This window comes from Crinia signifera, chromosome 19 (assembly GCF_055691185.1).
Source record: "Crinia signifera chromosome 19, ASM5569118v1, whole genome shotgun sequence".
In the NCBI taxonomy this organism is placed as follows: Eukaryota; Metazoa; Chordata; class Amphibia; order Anura; family Myobatrachidae; genus Crinia; species Crinia signifera.
Genome location: NC_139226.1, coordinates 91,234,542 through 91,242,377, shown reverse-complemented (window position 1 = coordinate 91,242,377; position 7,836 = coordinate 91,234,542). Strand labels below are relative to the sequence as shown.

General features: G+C 44.2%; 1 pseudogene; it reads right to left on the bottom strand.

Annotated features, from left to right (window-relative positions):
• Positions 1-5,540: 5,540 nt before the first annotated feature.
• Positions 5,541-6,448, bottom strand: LOC146041899 (heat shock protein 30C-like; annotated as a pseudogene).
• Between the last annotated feature and the right edge of the window lie 1,388 nt (positions 6,449-7,836).

Sequence of the window (7,836 nt, the reverse complement as noted above, 5' to 3'; positions counted from 1 at the left end):
TGTTTCTATGCAGGGTTAATACTGCCTGCATTATTTTTACACTGCGATGTATTGCTACATCTGAAAGGAATCTTTTAAAATGACTGATATCCAAATGTAGATGAGCCCCAAAGCAGTCAGTAAGAGCTACTATACTTGGTAAAGTGCTGGGAAATGGGCTGATGATTCAATGTAAATGTATTTATCTCTCATTCCTTTTTTCCCAAAAAAATGTAACAGTGTAATGTGGGCTAGGTGTAATGAGGGAGATTGCTAGACTAATGAGGGAGGGAAGGAGATTTCTGCTATTTCAGGGAGGCTGCTGACGACCAGGCCCAGCCAGGGATGGGACAGACAGAGGCAGCAAGTTTTACACGGGTGGGCTCCGGCGGGTTGGAGGGGGGTGGTGAATCACTCACTGAATAGCTTAGCTGTGACTGTCACAGTCTGTGAGTGCTTGCTTGGCAGATCAATGCTGTAGCTTCTCCGGCTCTCCTCTGCGGTAGCTTTCCTGCTGCTGCTGCTGGCCTGCAGCTCACTACCACCCTCCAGTGGCCGGCACCATAGGCAAATGCCTAAACCTGCCTAGTGGTAGCTGATCAGATAAGGGCCTAATGCTGGCCACACATCAGACCAACTTTCCTCCAACCATCCAACTAGTTGCTTGGATGGAATAAAAATCTGGTAGTGTATGGGAGCAAAGGACAATCAGAAATGTGCTCACACACCCAGGAAAATTGACAAAAACATTCAGTCAAATTGTTTCAATCAAACAGGTTCAACTACAGGACCGTGTCTGAGAGACAGTTTTTGTCCTTTTCCAGATTTTGGGAGCAAATATCAGAAGTAAATATTACATTTGGTCCCATCCAGTACCATATTTTTATTCCATCAAATTAACTAGTTGGATGGTTGGAAGAAAGTTGGTCTGATGTGTGGCCAGCATAAGTCCAGTACACAGCAGTGTGCTCCATGTGCTGGTCTGTGGAGAGAGGAGTATTCAGTCTTCTCTCTCCCCATTAAAAGTGTCCCTTTCCGTAATGGGAAGGGGAGGAGTAAAGAAGGGTCCATAACTAGCTGATAGCAGCATGAGACAACTTGAATTTTAGGTTTCATAATCTTTAAATTGAACAGTTTGTTACCGTTGCCCTCTACTGGTAAAGATTGGTATTGCACGGTTTACAAATATGTATTATAGCAGTGTAAAACCAACATTGGGAACAGAGATGCTCAAAAAAGTTGAAATTCAAATTTCACCAGTGTGACGGCCAGAGACATGTTTGTATTATGATCAAATTCAAGTTTCCATTTGAACTTTGCAGTATCGAGGTTCACAGTTTGTAATTAGAATACATGATATCTAAAATTATATTAGCAGGTACATGTGCCAACCTGCACACAGTGGATGTAATGCAGAATCCTCGTTTCTGTGTTTGCCTATGGGAGAGGACAGGGCTTAGGAAATATTCTCTCATGTCTGACATTTTGTGATGAGCATCTGAAGGGCATAGGTGGGAACACGGCCATCGTAACCTACAGCCATAGTCAGATTAAGGGGGGACGTGGATAATACTGTACCCCAGGCCGCCCTCTCTCGGGGGGCCCTGTGCCAGAGCACAGTGACACTAGCTCTCCTAATTCCTATGCCAGTGTGTAAGTGTACAGAATCTGCTGCTATTCTTTCATGTGAAAAGATATATTAAGAGGGAAGTCCAGAAAGAGAGAATTGGTCCCTCCTGTAATGGGTCATGTTGGGAGGTACATACACTGGCTAATATAACCCCCTTCCCCCATGCCTTAAGTCCCCTGGGCCCCCCATTTCTTAATCCAGCTGTCCAGGGCACCACAATTCTATGGCTGTTTGAGCAGGGGTTGGCTGGTCCGGTGAGCATCTGCTCCCCAGGCTGGTGTCTCCAGATCTTCTAGGAAGGCAGGAAGAGAACATTGGTGGCTGCTACTCATGAGCTGCATTGCCATCCAAAGCCTGCAGGGGGAGCCTGGCCAGACCGGTAAGCAGCCTCCACTGCCAGCTGCATTTTCCTTCTCCAGTGCCACCCCCCCCCGCCCCCCCAGTACATGATGTCATATGCACCTGGAGAAGGTGGTTCTGGCAAAGGGCTTATCTGCACCATACTATTTATTACCAGTTATTCTATAGCACACACATGCCACAGCACTTTACAGAGAATAGTTGAACATTTGCATCAATTCCTGCACCAGGGGAGCTTAAGGTCCATACACACTGGGCGACTATGCCTATCTAGTCACCTATCTTTTTCTCCTCCCCTTTTTTTTCTTTTTCCCCTTTCTCTCCCCCCCCCTCCTTTGGCCTCCGAACTATGGGGACGTCACCAGTATGTCACCAACCCAGATTACGCCTCAGCAGGCGCGGATATGTGACATCAATGTACATTTAACCACAAGCACAACTCAGTCCTTGAACATTTAGCCTTACTAAGGTCCCAAACTCTGACGGATCATATAGAACAGAGATCAACATACATGTGATATATGTAAGGCACCTCCAAGCCAATTGACTTTTAGAACAACTTACCCCTGTGTTCTCACAGGTTAGCAAGTATATATATATATATATTTTTTTTTTTTCTTTTTCTCGTTATACTTGTCCTTTTACCCATCTTTCTCCCTTTTGCCCATCAACCTGTCTAGTAGAGGGTGAACAAATTTCCAGAGTGGAATCTAGATATGAGAATGATAGGAGATTAACTGCAATAGTCAACACTCAACAAAATCATCTCTTTAATAAATATTTTCTCACTTCTCTATCATTATTATTGTGTGACATATATGTTGAAAAAGTCGGGCACATGCCCAAGCATATCCCTATGTGTATGGTATTCTCCCAATGCACGTTATGTTCACCATAATATTCAGTTCTGAAACCATGCTATGTATAAAGATCGCATGGAGGCTACACACCTGCAGATGTGTGGTGTTTCCAGCACAGAATGAATGAATATACTGAGTGGAATTTAGATGCGAGAATGTTGTCCCTGTGGGGAGATTAACTGCAACAGTTAACACCTAATAAAATCTTAGTGCTTTGGTCATCTTCATCTTTCTAATAAACATTTTTTCACCTGTTTATTATTACCATTGTGTGACACATATGTTGAAAAAGTCAGGTACATGCCTGTATATATCCTTATGTGCACGGTATTCCACCAATGCATGTTATGTTCACCATAAAAAAATTCAGGTCTGAAATTATGTTATGTACAAAAATTGCATGGAGGCTACACACCTGCAGATATGTGGTGTGTATGCCGTGCAGGAGAAGATTCAATCCAGCATCAGGATGCTGCTATGTTAGCATATCCCTATGTGTATGGTATTCTCCCAATGCACGTTATGTTCACCATAAGATTCAGGTCTGAAACCATGCTATGTATAAATATTGCATGGAGGCTACACACCTGCAGATGTGTGGTGTTTCCAGCACAGAATGAATGAATATCCTGAGTGGAATTTAGATGCGAGAATGATGTCCCTGTGGGGAGATTAACCGCAACAGTTAACACCTAACAAAATCTTAGTGCTTGGGTCATCTTCATCTTTCTGATAAACATTTTTCACTTGTTTATTATTACCACTGTGTGACACATATGTTGAAAAAGTCAGGCACATGCCTGTATATATCCTTATGTGCACGGTATTCCACCGATGCACGTTATGTTCACCATAAAATTCAGGTTTAAAATTATTGTATGTACAAAAATTGCATGGAGGCTACACACCTGCAGATGTGTGGTATGTATGCCGTGCAGGAGAAGATTCAATCCAGCATTAGAATGTGGATTACCATACACACACCCACGGGATGAATGACCAATGAATGGGCGTATTGCACACACCCACCTGCAACACCTCATGTGAATCAATCATTAAGGCAGCAGGTATATAATGGGCTTCCGGGGACCTACCAGGTTGGTCCTGATGAAGCTCTGTTTGCGAAGTGTACACTGACCTAACCCTCAGTGTGTTATTCCCTCTTCCCCTCCCCACTTATACTGCATTTTGATTGTGTCTAGTTTAATTTTTAGACCGAGTGAATGCCAGTCTCCACTGGGCTCACTAATTGTCTCAGGCTGCAGCGTGAGACGTCTGTGCTGCAGCTTGCTGTTTTACAGAGCTGGTGTTAAGTCGGACGGCGTTGTATTTGGCACGCCGCCGCTCACCATAGTCTCTGTTTACTTTTGCCGCTACCTTGTATTTATTAGGAGCAGGCTATAAGACGGACAGCGTTGTATTTGACACGCTGCCGCCTGCCTTGCTCGCTGTGTATGAGCTTCCTCCTTACCTTCTAGAGCGGGCAATAACTCGGACGGCGCTGTATTTGACACGCCACCGCATGCCTTAGCTCTTGAAGGGTTAACCACCAGTGCATCATCTCCATACCCCCGGCTAACACGGGGTGCCAGAGGAGTGGCAGTCCTCATTGGCTACCGCAGGCTGGGGAGATCTGCAGTCCCAATTGTATGGTGATTGCTCAGACACTGGTGTGCTTTTTGGAGGGGCCTCTGTAACTCCCTAATTAATACCACACTATCTGGGATTAATTGGTATATTGGTTACACAGTTTCCAAGCCATAGTGCTTAAGGTGATAGGCATTTCCAGATTTCTGGACACAACTCCAATCTGACAGGGCACATATAGTAAAGCATGTTGTACTTTTACAATATTAGTACTCACTGCCTGTCAGCACGGTTCTAATTAAAAAAGAAACACCGTTTGCAAACTCTTAAAGGAGACCACAGGGGAATTGGGCCACACTGAGTGAGGATAAATTTGCTTATCCTTTTTAATACACTGTCCGTGTTTTATGTTTCACTGTTTTGTCTATATTTCGCCTCTTTGTCTTTTAATATAAGTTAATAAAAGCTAAATTTTATGCTATTTTTCTCATGAGGTGCACCACACAGAAAGACATTTCCTTTAGTCCATATCCTGCTGAGGTCCCAACTGCAGTTCTATATGTAAAATACACTAATCGGCAATCACTATTAATTACAAATCTTTAATCAACATCATAATACACAACACTGCCCAGATTCTGCTGTCAGTGCAGAAGACCCATTAGGGTTATTAGGAAACCTTACATTATTTGATGTTAATATGTTTCTCCATTAGATGTTCAATGTGTTAATAGTTTTTGGTTAGAGGGACACAATTTTCTGTTACCGTGCAGTAGATATAACTAAGGAGAGCAAATTGTGATTAAACTGTTTATTAAGAAAACATATATAATACTACGCCAACAAGTTACATGTTGTTTAAAAACATGAATATAAAACAAAATAAAGGGGGAAATTTACTAAAGAAAATTTGTAAAAAATAGGTGTATTTGTATCCAGAAATACACTTATTTTTTACATTTACTATCCCGAAAATACGGCAATTCATATTCGTATTGATAGCACATCAATACGACTACGAATTGCCGTATTTTCAATATAGTAAATGTAAAAAATAAGTGTATTTCTGGATACAAATACACCTATTTTTTACAAATTTTCTTTAGTAAATTTCCCCCAAAGACTCTGATTTATGTAACAGTCCCATAATAGTGTCAGGAGGAGAAGGCCCCGGTCCCCATGTGTACGTCCCCTGGCTGCTCTGGGTCACTGGGGGACTCCTTGTCCTTTTCCTGGGGTCTGGATCAAAGTGATATCCCCGGTCTCTGTGTCTCCCGTCCCCTGGCTGCTCTGGGTCACTGGGTGGACTCCTTGTCCTTCTCCTGGGGTCTGGGTGACAGTGATGGGCACAGTTCTCCTTTCTGCAGCTGGCAGTGCCAGTCGAAGAGCCTGGAAGAGGAGCTGCCCATCCTTGGAGAGGGAGCACAGCACGGCCTCAGGACGCACATCCTCTGGGAGCTCAGCTTCTCTCCTCCATTCTCTGTACTCATGGAAGTAGCCGCCAGTCCCAGTCTCCTGTCTCTGGTCCTGTTTTCCCGTCACAATCAGTCTCCTTCCTTCTGTTGTCACTGTTGACAGGAGAAAAAAGCGTCACGTCCATTGTGAGCTCATAGTCTCTCTTCCCCTCTCCGGCTGTCCTGGGAGAGGTGGTGTCAGTGACTGCAGAGTTTTTGCTCTGCGCTGCTCTTCTTCTCATGTCCATGTCCTGGCCCAGGAGCTGGAAGGCCTGGCTGACATACTGCCCTCTCCTCTCCTTCCTCAGGCTCAGCAGGGCATCTTCCAGCTGGCTATAGATGAGGGGTGTAGCGGGCCAGAGGGTGAGTGCAGGCTCACTGCAGGGACACAGAGGGCTGTGTGAGGACTGGAGTAGGCTGAGAGGAAACATCTTTTGCTGATTGTCCTGGAGCTTCTACTGACAGATCTGCTTGTGTGTTAGTGTCTGCTTTCTGCTGCTCAGTGCTGCAGCCAGTCCTAGCTCCAGCTCCTTTATACTCACTGCCCCAAGTGCTGGTGTCTTCCTGATCCTTCCATGTGTGAGGGGAGGGGTCTGTGTGTACACACTGCATAATACATGAGGGGCGTGAGGGGAGGGGCTAGTAACTTCTGGCTTGTACTGGGGAGGTGACATCACAGGGGGTGGGGCCAGTTGTCTGCTGGAGATTACTGGAGAGTTCTCAGCTGTCATTATTACTGTGCAGGATTAGTCACTGTAGTAATTACATATAGTAATCATGTGATAAAAATAATATATTCATTAAACTTTTTTTTTATAGTGAACTGTTTCCAATGTAATGTTCAAGTGCATATTGTGTTTATTTACAACGTTGTGTTGGTTAGACATGTGTAAACTAGGTTTTATTTTTTCCTTCTTAAATGTTTGTTATTTTTTGATAAAGTACAATTTAGAGATCAGGCTCAACTGTACAACACGATCGAGGATACGAGGGTCAGCAGCCTCATCCCCTGCAGAGACCTCCGGTCAAACTCCACTGAAAAGAAGGAGTGTAACGTGCAGTACAAACTGGGGGATAAGGACATTGTGTTCCAGCTTTCTCTGCCACACAGACACCTATGGGTGCCGGATGACTGCTGAACAGGGGGGATCCCGATTGACAGGGGATATTCTCCCTTGTGGGGGTCCATGACTACCATAGAGGGAGAATAGAACCTGTGCTGAGTGAAGCAAGGGGCTTTTTTGCCCTCACCCACTGTCTGAGCACCAGCAGTGGGGATTCTAATATTGGGCTACTGACTGCCGGGATCCCCCTGTCGGACCGCCATACTACACGCAACACCTATGCACAGCAATGGTAAGAAGCTGTTTTTGAAATTTAGGATTTCATGATTACATTTTTCTTCAGATTGAGTAACCATTATCCATATATATGCTATTCAAATAATTCCGAAAGCCATAGTTTTTGGAATAAACTTTTTTTGTGCTAAAAGCAGTACTGGGGACATCAGTTACTGGCACTACTGGAGGCATGATATGTAAGTGGCACTACTGGGGACATCTCTTACTGGCTTTTCTGTGTACATAATATGTAACTGGCACTAATGGGGAAAAATGTAACTGGCCTTATTGGGGACAGGATATGTAACTTACGCTAACAGGGACATCTGTAACTGGCACTACTGGGGACATGATATGTAACTGGCACTACTGAGGAAATCTGTAACTGGCACTACTGGTAACATAATATGTAACTGGCACTACTGAGGACATATTATGTGACTGGCACTACTGAGGACATATGTGACTGGCACTACTGGGGACATCTGTAACTGGCCTTATTGGGGACAGGATATGTAACTCACACTAACAGGGATATCTGTAACTGGCACTACTGGGGACATAATATGTAACTGGTACTACTGGGGACATAATATGTAACTGGCACTACTGGAGACATGATATAA